We start from the raw sequence: 16,259 nt of genomic DNA, 5'->3' as shown, positions 1-16,259 counted from the left end.
CTGGAAGCATCAACTCCCATATGTGCCTTGACCAGGCAAGCCCAGGGTTTTGAACCGGCAACCTCAGCATTTCCAGGTCAACACTTTATCCACTGTGCCACCACAGGTCAGGCCAGTAATCTTAATTGTACCTGTTATATATATATGAATATAGACATATAGGTATACATATAGAATATTATAAAGATATATTATAATCTCTACATGGCTATTTAGAAATAAAATTCATAGGTAATATAATTTATCAATATATTTGACTAAATTCACGTTAAAAAGAAACACTGAGAGTCTACTACAAACACATGAGGGAGATAAAATTAAGAAGATTGAGGCCCTGACCAGTTGGCTCAGTATTAGACCATTGGTCTAGCCCGTGCATGTCCCAAGTTTGATTCCCAGTCAGGGCACACAGGAGAAGTGACCATCTGTTTCTTCTGCCCTCCCATCCCCCTTCTCTCTTTTGTTATCTCTCTCTCTCTCTCTCTCTCTCTCTCTCTCTCTCTCTCTCTCAATTTCCCTCCTGCAGCCACGGCTGATTTATTCAAGCATGTTGGCCTCAGGTGCTGAATATGATTCTGTGGAGCCTCCAAGACTCAGGTGCTAAAAGTAGCTCAGTTTTAAGAATGGGCTCCAGATGGGCAGATCATCTGCCCAAGATGAGGGTTGCCAGGGAATCCCAGTCATAGCACATGCAGGAGTCTGTCTCTCTTTCTCCTCTCCTCTCTTAAAAAATAAAAAAATAAAAGTAAATAAATAAAATAATAACAAAAGAAGAATGAAAATATCAGTTATCTATGAGGGTATGGAGAAACTGAAAGTCTCACACATTTCTGTTGGAAATGTAAAATGATGTAAACATTTTGGAATAGAGTTTAGCATTCTCTTGGAGAATTAATCATAGACTTACAAAGTAAGCTTACTTATAAAATGAAATGGTGGTTAAACAGAATTTAAAGAATTCAGATGGGTATATACCGAATTTCAGATTTGATGGGCTCATATTAAGATAATTGGCATAAATAAATTGGAAACACAATATTGTAACTGAGATAAGTACTGTTTAGTGTGTCAAAATCACATAGAGGTAACACTACATACTCTTAGAAATTATTAAAATCAGTGTGATATTTAATCTAAGTTTTTTGTACACTTATGACTTCCACTGTTTCTATTATAATTCAGAGATCATATTCAATTTAATCTTTTGCCTGATAAAGTATTTCTTATATATTTCTTTTATTTTCAGAGCATAAAACATCTGACTATTGGTTCGTAAACTTTAAGGGGGTGGTGGTTTATGTAGCTTTAAGGTTGAAATCTCAGTATGTTTACTTTCTACAAAAAAAAATTTACAGATTCTATATGTAGGATGATTCTATATGTACAGATTCTATTATGTAAGCCATAATTTTAGAGGTCCATTGATGCCCTACTGCACATTTATATACCTTCCAGGTCCTTGAACTGGAAAATAATAAACTATGATTCAAATACAAGTTAGAAATGTGTAAATTATGAGAGTGAGCCTGACCAGGTGGTGGCGCAGTGGATAGAGCGTCGGACTGGGATGTGGAAGGACCCAGGTTCAAGACCCCAAGGTTGCCAGCTTGAGCGCAGGCTCATCTGGCTTGAGCAAAGCTCACCAGCTTGGACCCAAGGTCACTAGCTCGAGCAAGGGATTATTTGGTCTGCTGTAGCTCCACGGTTAAGGCACATATGAGAAAGCAATCAATGAACAACTAAGGTGTTGCAACGAAAAACTGATGATTGATGATTCTCATCTCTCTTCCTTCCTGTCTGTCGATCCCTATCTATCCCTCTATCTGACTCTCTCTGTCTCTGTAATAAATAAATAAATAAATTAATTAATTAATAAAAGTGATAGACAGTTTTCAATTTTTCCTTAGCTTAAAACACATATAAGAATGCCATAGTTATAATTTAATGTAACAGCAAACAGAACATTTTATCACATACAACTAAACACTTCATGAGGAACCAAAATCTACATCATTATTGGAAGAAAATATTTGGATGGCGGCTGTTAGTACCACATCTAAAACCATGTGACTTTATGTGAAATTCTGGATCAGGGAGTATAGCTGTGGGTAAACTTTTAATATAGCAAAGCCTCAGTTCTATCATCTGGGAAATGTCAATAACTAAACCAATCTCTTTAGTAGGGATAAGAAGTAGATGGGATAATCCATAAAAATTACTGAGTATAATGACTCACACATATAGAACAATTAAAATGTATTAACTACTATTAACGTCTCATCAGTTATATGAACATATAATTTAAAGATCTCCAAAGATGCTGTTTTTGTAATTTGAATGTTCTTTTTAGGTTGTTGCATTTCACTATTACTTTTACATTTATGTAACAAAGAAATACTATTTTTGTTCACCATAGTGTTTGATATTTTCCATATTCTTTCCCCTACATTATCATAGAACAAAAAGACTCTGATGATGCACTGTTCACACAAAGCGTCCTTGTGTAATATTAAGATAGATCATTTGCCAAAAGAATAACCTCACAAAGAGGCCAAGAGCATGGGGTGACAATAAAGTCTTTATGTAATGATTAGTTCACAGGCATCCTGTGCCTTGAGGCATGATTCAAATTTTCTCATTCGATTAATTATGTACATCTCTCACGCATATCCACATCCCTCACAAATCAACTTTCCTAGCTTCTGGAACTCACTAGGGATCTTAGCTTCTCTTTTAAATAACTACAACTCTGAAGTGCCCCCACTTTGTTTTCAACATGGAGCCAAGAGAAGCTTAATATTTACCTACCTAGTTAATAATAAACATATTGGTGATAAAAGATAAAAGAAAAATAGTACAGAAAATTTGGATACTCAGTACATCATGCTTTTTTTGTTGTGCTGAAGTTGCTCAAGTTGTGAATTAAAGTGATTAAAATTCCAAATAGGAGAATAATTAAGTTTAAAAAAAACACTGCAAAACTAGAACAAAGATATCTGAAAATTATTCTATTAAAGCTTAATCATAACTTTAGTTATATTTAAGATTTGAGATTAGAATAATAAAGAATTCCTTTTTAAAAATTTAGTTGGAATGTTTAAATCAATCTCAGCAATTGTATCACTACCCCAATAGATCTTAATGTCACTTACAGCTTTTTTTTTCTTCACGTTATTTCTTTTTGTCATCACTTTGCCTCCATCAACTCTCTTATTTCCATAGATAATAGACACGGGTAGAATAAGTGGTAATTACTGAAAAACTATGGGTGTTCAGAATCAATATTCACAACTTAGTACTCAGCTTCCCAACTTCAAAGGACTGTCACAGTTGTAGCAAAAAATTAAAAAATGAAGAACATTCATATTGCATAACTCCCTGTCCTTCAAATCAGAAAAAGTGTGTCATTTGAAATTAAATTTCTGAAAACTGAATGATATATTTCCATTTTTAGGTTTTGTTATTTATTTGTAAGGCCATGACTGGAGTACTTTATTATATCCTAGCTACTTTAAATGGATTTGATCCATCCAAATAAACATTTAATAAGAGTTTATAAATTATTGGTTGTTCTTGATTCTTCATTTCTGCAATTTACCTAAAACAGTTCTGTTTACACCATTGCAAAAACTTGATTTCTTTCATTTTTCTAGTTCCTCTAGCCTTGTTTGAATTTCCCATTTGTTTTACTTTCTTGTCCAAACACTCACCAAATCTTGCCAGTTCTACCTCTTAAATATCTCCAAATACTATATGTGAACTGTTTTCCATTCCATAAGGATCTTTATAAATTTTGCTTGGACTATAGAATTATGTTCCAAATCATTATCATTTCTTCATGATTTGTTAATATTCTATTTCACTCTAGATTAGAAGACTCTTTCTAAATATAGAGTTGATCAAACCATGCCTGTTATGATATTTTAACTATGGAATTAATATGGTAATGTTACTTTTTACTTCATAAATACTGCACTTTTAATTTTTTTGTATATCTGCACCTAAGCTTCAAAAAGGAAAACATATTAAAAGCTTTCCACTGCTTAATGATGTTCAATTATTTCACAATGGTAATCAGCACCTTTATGTTACAGCATCTGCTTATCTTGTTAGTATTGAAACACGCCAATCCTGACTGCCTAGCCTAATGTCTCTTTTATTTTTTTAATTTTTAAAATGTGGTATGATGTTAGATCTACATCTTTGGCACACTACTTCTGCTTTAAAAACCTTTTCTTCCTTTCTCTTCTTGAATAACACCTCATTTTCTTTCAAGACTGCTCAGGTGCCACCTCCTAACCTATTTAAAAATAGATGTGCAGCTTCAAATGGCAATTTAAATGTCTCTCATGGGAGATTAAAAACAACTCAAAGGCAAAGACTCTGCCTAACCAGTCATTCTGTGCAGAGCACCTAGTATCTACTAAATGCTTACTAAATACGTGCTAACAAATGAAAGAATTAATACAAGCCTGCTTTTCTTTCTATATCTCTATGTCACTCAAGATCACCTTACTCCACCCACTATTTTTTATAGACCCTTTTGGTCCTATCAACACTTCCTATCAACAAATTTCAGTGTTTATTAAATCTGAGAGATGAGACCCTGGCCAGTGGCTCAGTGGATAGAGCATCAGCCCCACGTATGGATTTCCCAGGTTTGATTACTGGTGAACGTACACAGAAGTGATTGTCTGCTTCTCTGCACTTCCTCTCTCCCTTCTCTTCATCTTCTCCTTCCATAGCCAGTGGCTTGATCAGTTTGAGTGGGGCGCCTGGTGCTGAGGATAGCTCTGTTGGAGCACATCAGCCTCAGATGTTAAAAATAGCTTGGCACTTGAGCATCGGCTCTTGATGGGGTTCCTGGGTGGATCCCAGTAGGGGCACATGTGGGAGTCTGTCTCAATATCTCCCTTCCTCTCATCTAAAAAAAAAATCTGGGAGATGAACATTTTTCAATACAGAAGCAAGGAATAAGTTTAGATTTATAATTTAAGCATTAGAAAAATGAAAAATTTTAAGTGGTGTATATAGTCAAATTTGCATATCAGCATCATCATTTTCACAACTGATTGAAAAACTGATTGGATAAAGAAAAGAATGATGTCAGGCTGATCAATGTAGAGGCTATTTCAATAGGAGAGAGCTACTGAGTTCATGGATGACAGTGAGGCAGAAAGAAGCACTTTCTTCTATCAATAGATACTTAGGAGGTAAAATTAACAACTTTTCCTTAAAAATGTGAGAGTAAAGGAAAGTTCCTAAAAATCAGGTTTTGCCTTTCTGCAAATAAGAAAAGAGAAATAAATTAAGAGTCAGTACATGTGGCAGTGAGTATGCAGCAGAGATAATTCATTTTTGAGATCTATATGGGGCACTGAGTAGGAGGATTAGAGCAGTTTTAAAATGGTTAAGTCTAGAAATCTGGGAATGGCCAGACATACAGATAAATATTTGATAGTATAAGGCTTATAAATACTATTTGAAATCATGAGAGTAAATGAAATTTTCAAAAGAGACAGATTTTTCTTTAAGAATCCAGACCATTTTATATTCTGGACTAAATAATTAATGAAATCAAAAACTGATTTACAGAATAATTCAAATAAAAGTTAACATGGTTATCATTTTAAAAATAATAATAAAATTAACCTTACTAATTTTATTTCCATAAAGTTTCATTTTCTGACTTAACTCCATTACTCTCTTCCATGCACCTTAATGTGATACATTACTTTGTTTTGCATGTCATAAAGCACATTTATACAACAATAAAAATCATTATTTCATCTTTGTTTTTAATCTAGAATAATTTTTATTGTTGGCACTTATTTATTTTATCCAAGTTTCATCTTTTGGGATTGTGTGTAAAAGCTGGCAAGGGTGAAATGATGTGTGGGTTGGAAGTAGTTTCATGATTCATGGGAACTGTTAAACTATGCAAAATTATCATTCTGGCACAATGCATTTTTTATGAAAGACTCCTTAATGAAAAAAGAAAAACGGGGCATTCCATGGATTTTCCATCTCAAAAAAATGTTAACAAGTATGGAAAATAGTCATATAACAGTTTCCAAATAATGGCCATCTAGCTCTGTTAACATGCAAACATTTTTTCCACTGTTGCCTAAATACAAATGTTATATATTATTTAGTGCTCCTGTAATTCTGATAATCTCCTTCATGATTATAGCTTTACTGAAATATGATTTATTGTTTGTGGTCAATTTTGAATAATTAGAAAAATATCTTAGACATTTGTATAAAGTTTTGCTATTTATTAAATTCTTTCATATAGATTATCTCATTAAACATAAATATTATAGCTCACCCAGTGGCAATAATTGTTTTAATTTGTATTTCCATTAGACATTCATTTTTAACTCATTGGACCACACAAACACTTAGTCATTTTTAAATTATTTCTTATTCTATTCAAATATTTAGAAATAAGTTTTATAAATTAATATTCATAAGTGCTCAGAACAGTGTCGAACAGTAAATAAGTTCTTATTGAGTCTGTTAAATTAAAAAAAAAAAAACAGTTCACCATTTTCAAGAACATTTTGTGACAATTAAATATCACTTTTTTCTTACTTGTACTTCTATATACCAGAGTCTCAGCTTAACTACTAAGCATATTTTAGCTTCTCCTTCAGATGTGCCTCACTATAAACCATCTGAAATGGTGTCACCAAATTTAATATTATTAAATTTCAAATTATTTTTGTAAAATTAATATATTTCCTAAATTTCAAAATTCTTAATACATATTTCAAATTTAGTCATTCAGCCTTACCTAATTATAAATTACTTCTCTTGAGTAATGCATTTTGCTCTTTTGACATGGAGTATTCAAGACATAGAGAAAAAGCATGCTCTTCTGTCTTTCTTTGTGACAAGTCTCTCATGTCTAACTCAAATACTATCTTTTCCATTGAACTTACCTTTTATAGTAGAGAGCAGGCTTTCTTCCTTTCTACTGTGATGCAACTTAATGCTTAAGATTCAAAAGACATTTATTATCCAGTGCAAGGTAAAATGTATGTGTTGGTGAGATATCTTTTGCTTAGCAGAGTGGATGCTGAATAAAGCTTGACTTGGTAATTTATGTAGTCACACTCTGTTGTTCAAAATATCTTCTAATTAAATTTATTGGGGTGACATTAGATAATAAAATTACATAGGTTTCAAGTGTAGTATGTTATGATACATCATCTCTATATTGTATTGTGTATCCACTACCCAAAGTCAAATCTCCTTGTTACAATATATTTAACCCCCCAGACCCTTTACTACCCTCCTTTCCCTTCTCTCTGGTAACCCCTATACTGTTTGTGTTTATGAGTTTTTGTTAGTTTTGCTTGTTAATTCATTTGTTGCTTTTAGTTTTATATCCCAGATATGAGTGAGATCAAATAGTTCTTGACTTTTTCTGTCTGATTTTGTTTAGCATGATATTTTCAAGATCCATCCATGTTGTCACAAATGTTAGTATTTAGTATTTAATACTACTATGACTGAGTAGTATTCTACTGTAGATATGCACCAATCTTCTTTATAAAATCATCTTTTGAGAGAGACATTTGTTGTTTTCATGTCTCGGCCACCATGAATAATACTGCAATAAACACAAGGGTGCATATATCTTTGCAAATCAGTGTTTTCAAATTTCTCAGGTAGATACCTGAATATTGGAATGAGTTCAGATGTAGCTTATGGTAGATTGATGGTTTTGCTGTCTTTTCTATAGATTCCAGTTATCCCAAACTTCTCCCATTTTTCTGGTACAGCTTCTACCTTCTCTCTACTCATTGAATTATGGCTTAATTCTCTCCTAAGTCCTGGATCTAAATAATGACTCACTTGAGACATATTCTGAAAAAAGTCTCTGCAGTTTAATCATATGGACTTTCCTCAGTAGTATTCAGCAAGGACTTTTTCTTTCTTTCTTTTTTCTTTTTGTATACAATATATTAGGGTTACATTGGTTAATGATATCTAAACTTCAGGCATCCAACTTCATAATAAAGTATGATACATTATCTGTATATTACATTATGTGCTCACTGCCCAAAGTGTAGTCTTTTTTCATCACTATATACTTGACCTTCTTTACCTTCTTCAACCTCCCTTCACCCACTTTTCTCTTCTGTTAACCACAACACTGTCTTCTGAGTCTAAGAGTGTATTTGTTGCTATTTTTTATATCTCACATAAGTGTGAGATCATGGTTTCTGTCCTTTTCTATCTGACTTATTTCCTTTAGCATAATATTCCCAAGATCCATTCATGTTGTCATATGAATATGACAATATTACATTTATAATATTAAATGTAATATTGATAATAAGTGATAATATTACATTTTTATGGCTGAGTAGTATTCCATTGTATACCTATACCACATCTTTATTCAATCATTGGTGGAAAGACACTTTAGTTGTTTCTATGTCTTGGATATTGCAAATAATTCAGCAAGGCTATTTTTTAAGCCTGGACTAAGAACACTGAAGTTAAGTCTAGAAAGTAAGTAATATGGTTTCTAATGTGTAGCTTAATATGTTATTTCTCCCACTAAACCTCTGTTAGGAGAGATGGACAATTATCGGATTCTATGCATGGTCGTTTCTTATTCAATAAATAAATATTTATTTTAAAATTTTGCTTTAAAAGAAAATTATTTTCCTTTTCTATTCCTGTAGAACTTTTCAAAGTTTAATCCGTGTTAGATATTAAATGACAATAGCAGATATACTAGGGAGAAAAAAAGAGTTAAAACAGGAGACTAATTTATAGCATCAAAATTTATGACCAATTTTTAAATTAAACTCAGGAAGCCAACTTATGTTTAAAAATTAATAATAAAAATACAAAATACGAAAACAAAATGAACAGTGTTATACAATTCAAGGCATAAAAAAGAATTCATCTGAAAGAATTTCATCTGAAAGAATACTCAAAAATTGTTAATGGCATAGGTTCTATTATTTGTTAATATAACTATATTCAAAAATAATACTCAGTAAAAGCAATATTCTTATATTTTTAGGGCACAACACTTAGTGGAATAATGGAAATTCACCTTTTCTGCAAGGAGAGCTAGATATATTTTGACAGCACCAAGCAATTCGTTGGCCCCCCTGAGTAAAAAGCATTGCTTGCATAGCCTTTCTTTCTAAGAAATTATTTTTAAAATGATCAAACTGTCATATTATTTGTAATGCTATTAAGAATATTATTTAAAGTACTTAAACTAATTATGCCTATTTTGTAAGATTAATTATCATTAATAATTTAACATATTTTATCATTTGAGTCAGTATCCGTTCTGATCTTTAACTTTAGAGAGCGCACTGTATATGTACCACATAATTAGGGCTTATGCATCACATAATTAAGGCTAAATACTAGGAAATCAGACTAATGAGACCAAATCAAACTGAATTATTTAAGCTTTTTTTATTTAATTTTAGAGGTAGAATATTTTGTAATTAAACACTGATTTCATTTTCTTGAACTTGTATATGTCTCCTTTGTTTTTTGCTACAGAAGCCTTCAAACATGTTTCCCTGAGAACTGAAGAAAAAGAACTTCTCACTTGCCACTACTAGCATCAAAATAATAAGTAGAGGCAAGTGATCTTATCTTTTCTTTCTCCCTCATTTCTCTTCAATCCTTTAGTTTCCAGGGTTTTTTATGTGTGCTTTATTTTCTGTTTTAGGGTTCCAAGCACCTATTCTCAAACTAAAACCTGCTCGTTTTTTTGATATTTTATATTTTATTTGCCAGGACTTGGCTGCTGTGATGGGAAATTAATACTTATTAAATGAAAAACATTTTATAGGATTTAAGGTTTTATGAAGAAATATTTTAAACAGAAACTTTGGTGTCCTTCTTACCACTTCAGTCATTTATTCATTCATTTCTTTTTTAAAAATTTTTTATTTTCATTTTTTGAGAGAGACAAAAGGAGAGTCAGAGAGAGACAGATAGGAACAGACAGAGAAGTAGGGAGAGAGATGAGAAGCATCAGTTCTTTGTTGCAGCTCCTTAGTTGTTCATTGATTGCTTTCTTACATGTGCCTTGACTGGGGAGCTACAGCAGAACAAGTGACCCCTTGCTCAAGCCAGCGACCTTGGGCTCAAACCAGCAACCTTGGGCTTCAAGCTAATGACTTTTTCACTCAAGCCAGTGACCATGGGTTCATGTCTATGATCTCACGCTCAAACTAGCGATCTCTGGGTTTCAAACCTGGGTCCTCTGTGCCCCAGTCTGACACTCTATCTACTGCGCCATGTTCTGGTAAGGCTATTCATTATTTCTTTAATCATCCTTTGAACAAATGTTTATGAATGATGATGTGTGCAAGACTGTGTTGTTATATTGCACAACTGGTAAGATTTTGAATATGTGACTCTGATAAATAAAAAGTCACACTTAGATGTGTCATTCTGCAAATATTTTCTAGGATCTTTTGTGTTTCTAGGGGTTTCTCTAGGTGTTAAGTATGGAATATTGAGCAAGAGCAACAAGAGCATTGTTCTCAGAGCTGGTGGTGGTGTTGGTAGACATAAATACATCCTCTAATAAGATTCCTTATGATGGAGGAAGTATAGTCACATGGGAGTCAATAAATGGAGGATTTAATTTAAAATCAAGGATCAAATATGACTTCTTGTAGGAGGTGTCATTAAAGTTAAACCCTGAAGGATGGTGAGAAATGCAGTATACAAATGCATCTGTGTGGGTTGGGGTAAAAAAAATACAAACTGTGGTTCAAGTTGGATTATGGATAAATATTCCAGACAGAGGAAACAACATGTGTAAAGACTGGAGGGAAGAGAGAACCACTACTTGATCCAGAAACTGCAACAAAAGCAGTGTAACTGGGGTATAGCTTTAAATGAAGCTAGGGATGTTAGAAAATACAGATCCGAAACTGTGGTCTTGTATCTAGTTAAATGCTTCAAGGGGACAAGATTTAAATTTAATTTTTGATTCCAAAGCCTCCAATATATTTGCTGATCATCTGAACCAAGAAAATATGAAGTTACTTAATTTGATTTTTCCATTTTCTGAAAAAATGGTTCCTTAAACTTTTCTTCTTTCAACGAATTGGACATTTTTTAAAAAGCAACTGGTGCATCTACACACTCTCTTAGCTACAATTACAGAGGTGATATGGTTCAAAAAGACCCAAGAGAAGCATTTATCTTCCTACTTAACTCCAACTTGACTCCTCCCTGATATTCTGTTTGTTTCTGAGCTTCTTTCTTCTTCCTCCAGATCTGGACCCAAAAGAGCGATGACCAAGCAGCAGGGTTCTTTAGATAAGAAACCAGAAGCAAAGTGAAGGATATACTTCAGACAGAAATCAAATCTGTAGGACCCTTAAGAGGTAATTTCTAGAGAAAGTTGCTAAGATTCTGAACTGAAACAGTAAGAACGGGAATAGAAAAAAATCTGTCATATTTGGAAGATACTTGTGAATTAGAAATAATAGCAGTGATTAACCTGTTGGAGAATGACTGGGACCATAGGGAGAGAGGGAGGACTTAATGAAGAATAAGATTTTGCCATCAGAAAGATATTAACAAATAATGAAGTACTGATTTGGGGGGACATAGTAATTTCAGTATATATAATTTATTGATTTTAAAGAGAAAAGAGAGAGTGGGGGAGAGAGAGAGAGATTGTGGCAGTGGAGCTGGAAGCACCAACTCATAATTGTTTCTCGTATGTGCCTTGACCAGGCAAGCCTGGAGCTCCGAACCAGCGACCCCAGGATTCCAGGTCAGCACCTTATCCACTATGCCACAGGTCAGACTTAATATTTGCAATGAATTTATTTATTGAGCAAATGGCAGAACCAGCCATATTTATAGTGTTTAAACCTGTTTAAAAATCTATTGGATTTACATGAACATTTTTATTTAACACAATTATCAATAGGATGAATAATAATGTCACTTTTCATGTAGACAAACTACTTGTGGACAACTTGTTTTTACTAGTCGATCCTGAAACCTCAACAAATAGAAGGATGAGCTGAACCCTGAGATATGCCCCTGGCATTATTCCTTGCTAGGAGAGGAGAATGATTGGCATAATACCCTTCCATCCCGTCCACTCAAAGAGCTCCCTATCAGCCGTTCACTCCCTCTGAGATGCATCTGCCTCATTATTGCTATTCTCCACTCTTTGTTCTAGTGAGGCTTTGAGAAAATTGAAAATAACTCCTTTTCTCAGAAGGTCAGTAACTCTTACATAGGACAAGATACAAATACTTCATTGACAAGTGTTGAACCAGAACATGCTACTAATTAATATTGAAAACTTTGCAAAGAATTATCACTCCTTCTTGATGGCAAGAATGACCTGAATCAAATTTGCATACTTATTTTACCCTATCTATTTCTCATTGAAGAATTTTTAAAGTAATTTTTGCAAACATATTTTGACATGTACTAATAGATATTTCTGATAATCTCAGAACTGAACATTATCTGAAATTGTTTCTTTTCCTGTTGGAGAAAGAATATAAGACAATCATTACCACGATATTCATCTTGGATAGCCCAAAATGACATACATAATTTGGACCAGAGGACAAATATAATAATACTTTACAAATGAATCTCTTTTTTTTCCCCAAAGTAGATTTGGAAGAAATTATGACTAGAAAAATATCTTGAACCTAAGTCAAGGAAATACAGTTGTTCATTTATCACAGAAACAAATAATACAGTAATGACATAATTTCTCATTATGTCTCTTGATCGAGTCAGCCTATTTCGCTCATTTTATTATACAGGCCCTTCAAATTTTTTAGATCTTTCCCATCACCTGTCAATTCATGCCTCATTATCTTGCTACTCCGTGTCAATCAAGGTTGACATCCTCTCCAAAAGTCATTCCAGTCCTAAGAGGAGTCATATATGCCTTTTCCATCTCCAATGTTAATCCAAAACATGGTTTCCCATAATTATATATTTCAGAAATTATAGTGAGCTCAATTCTCTCTGTCAAAGAGAGGAAAAAACTCAAACTATTTAGGAAAAGTGGTCTTCCAACCTTTTTACATTTTCTGGGTGATTACGAATTAAAGTAACAGTGTTTGCTCTACTTTATAATCCCATCCCGTGCTACAAAAGGGGCCCTTAATAATTGGCAATTAGCAACTTTGTTTTGTAGTCCTTTTTGATAACATTGTTGTGACTGAAGAGCAAAAATAGTTCTACTTTCCCAGAGTAGAACTATTGCTGCAGCCTCCTGCAGCTATTGATGAAAACACATGTCTGTTTAGCATCTAGGAGAAGCTTCCAAATTAGGCATTTCAGTTTTTGAGTGACAGAATCAATTCTCTCTGCTACTTTTGAGAGAAAGTCTGCTGTGACAATTCTGCAAAGAGGACCCACTACAAACCCATACTATTTTTCTAATCACATTATCAGTGGCTACTAACATGGTTTCTGACCTTTTTGCCATATTCATAGTCAAGTAAGGGAGTAGTCATCTCATTGTAATTTTGATTTGCATTTCCCTAAATAGCTAGTGAAATTGAACATTTTTCATATATCTGCTGGCCATTTGTATGTCTTTCCAGGAGAAGAGTCTGTTCAGGTCTTTCTTCCTCCCAGTTTTTGGATCTTTTTTGTTTGTTTGTTTGTTTGTTTTGTTTTTGGAGTTGAACTGTATGAGTCTATAGGTTCTTTATATATTTTGGCTCTTAACCCCTTGTCAGAGCTGTTGTTTGCAAATAGTATATATCCTCCCATTTGATTGGTTGCCTTTTTTGTTTTCTTTTGTTATACAGAAGCTTTTTTCTTTAATATAGTTCCATTTATGTCTTTTTACTGTTATTTCCCTTGCCTTGAAGTTGAATTCATACAGTTCTCTCTAAGACCACCTCATACCTGGTAAAATGGTTGTTGTTAACAAAATTAGTAATAACAAATCTTGAAGAGGTTGTAAAGAAAAAGAAATCTTCATTCACTGCTAGTAGGAATGTACAACTACTAGGAAAAACAGTAGGAGCTTCCTCAAAAAATTAAGAATAGAGTTACCATACGACCCAGCAACAACTCTTCTGGTTATCCACTCAAAAAACTTGAAAACATTTTTTTTGCAAAGATATATGCACCCTTATGTTCAATACAGCATTATTTGTGGTAGCCAAGACATAGGAATAACTGAAGTGTCCTTTGATGGATCACTGAATAAAGAAGATGTGGCACCTATATACAATGGAATACTACTCAGTAAAAAAAACAAAAAACAAAATACTGCCATTTTCAACAATATGGATGGACCCTGAGAATATTAGGCTAAGTGAAATAAGTCAGAAAAAATCAAGAACCATGTGATTTTACTTATATGTGGGATATAAAACTCAAAGCAACAAATGAACAAACAAAAAATAAACAATAAAACTCAAAGACACAGAAACAACATGGTAGTTACAAGAAGGAAAGAAGTTAGGGGATAGTAAAAGATAAAGGGGATCAAATATATGATGGCAGGAGATTTGACTTTGGGTGATAAACACACAATACAATATAAAGATGATGTGTCATAAAATTTAGATTTGACACCTATATAATTTTATTAAACAATTTTATTTCAATACATTTAATAATAAAACAGAAAAGAAAAAGTAGTCATAATAAAATCAAATGACATACGAGCCAAAGTCTATTACCCTTCACTCTGAACTTCAGCTCTGTCTGATCAGTTTATCTCAAATGTACTCAAAGGAAAAGTGAGTATGGGAATGGTTTTTCCTGAACAAAGTCATACAGATAATAAGTTGTAGAGTCTAAATATTAACCCAGGTATTCAATTTTAAAGCTCATATTCTGATTCCTTCATGACATTATATTCAACACAGAATTTTTGTTTGTTTGTTTGTTTTAAGATCATCACTTGCAAAAGCAGAAACTGTGGCATGGATTGGGTAAATGACTTAATAAAGATCACATACCTTGTATGTGTTAAAGCAAGCACCAACACCTAAACTCATGATTTCCAGTTCAACTCCCTTCTGTATAATAGTCAATAAAACAAATGATGATTGATATTACAGTAACAATCATCAGTATTATTATTGCCATCGCTAATTAAAACCACACTCATAGTTAACATCAGAACTTCTGTGGGACTACCACATTATTCTCTGTCGTTGCTTTATTGCATGCTTTCTTGAATAACACCATATTCAGCATGGACTAGGGACCAGTTCAGTGAGAGAGTGATATAATTAAAATCAGAGTTCTGGAAGTCTTTACTTGTAGTATCTTAAAACAACATTTTCAAATATGATTGTGAGTCAAAGGATGTACAAGATGGCCTATTTGATTTGATTTTTCTGAGCTTTACTAGGACTATGTTCATTTCTAAACAAAGAGAAATAGAATAGTTTTATTTTACTATCTTGATAAAATGTTGACACCTTCTTCATAATTTTTTTTTTTTTGGAAGAGGAGAGAATCTATATCATTCACCAGATTTTGAAAAATTTAGACTTTGTACTGCTTGGACAACGAATTAGTTTAAGTTACATTATATCATCATGTCAAATATGTGGAATATATGGAAACTATATGGGAATGAGGACATTATTAACATGTTTTCTCACTTGGTACAGCAAATGTACTGCATATTTACCTAAATTTCTTCATATAGTCTTATGCAAACATTTCACAAATTATTTATTTTTAAATCATGCACTATCCCATGGGATATTGAAGCTCCATAGGAAAATGGAAATGGCATTGCAAACTTCTGTTTTTAATTAAACTATCCACTGATCTAAATTTGAACTGAAAACAAATAAGTGAACAAACAAACAAAGAGCCCAACACAGGATATTTCATGTAATAGCAATTCTCACAATGATTGTTGTCTTATAATATAATTTGTAGATCAGGCACACCAATTAATTTAGGACCTATTAATAAAAAAAATTAGAGGAACTTGAGCTTAAATTATACCAATTTGTTACTGTTCCAAAATAAACGCATCAGGTGCCATTTAAATGCAGATATCAGAGCAAACATTTAAGCTATTAAAAATATAATTAGAAAAATTGAATTAAATATACTTACTGTAGATTCTAATTCCAGCAGCACTGTCCCTAGCATTATGATATTTCTGTTGTAAATTATAAATTGTGTGTGAATTGCACAGGTTTGTTTCTGAGTGATAGCTGAACTTAGATAATTAAGTTGTTAACCATGAACTTCAGTGGTCAACA

Source organism: Saccopteryx bilineata, chromosome 5, assembly GCF_036850765.1.
Source record: "Saccopteryx bilineata isolate mSacBil1 chromosome 5, mSacBil1_pri_phased_curated, whole genome shotgun sequence".
NCBI lineage: Eukaryota > Metazoa > Chordata > Mammalia > Chiroptera > Emballonuridae > Saccopteryx > Saccopteryx bilineata.
This window is presented reverse-complemented; position numbering follows the sequence as displayed.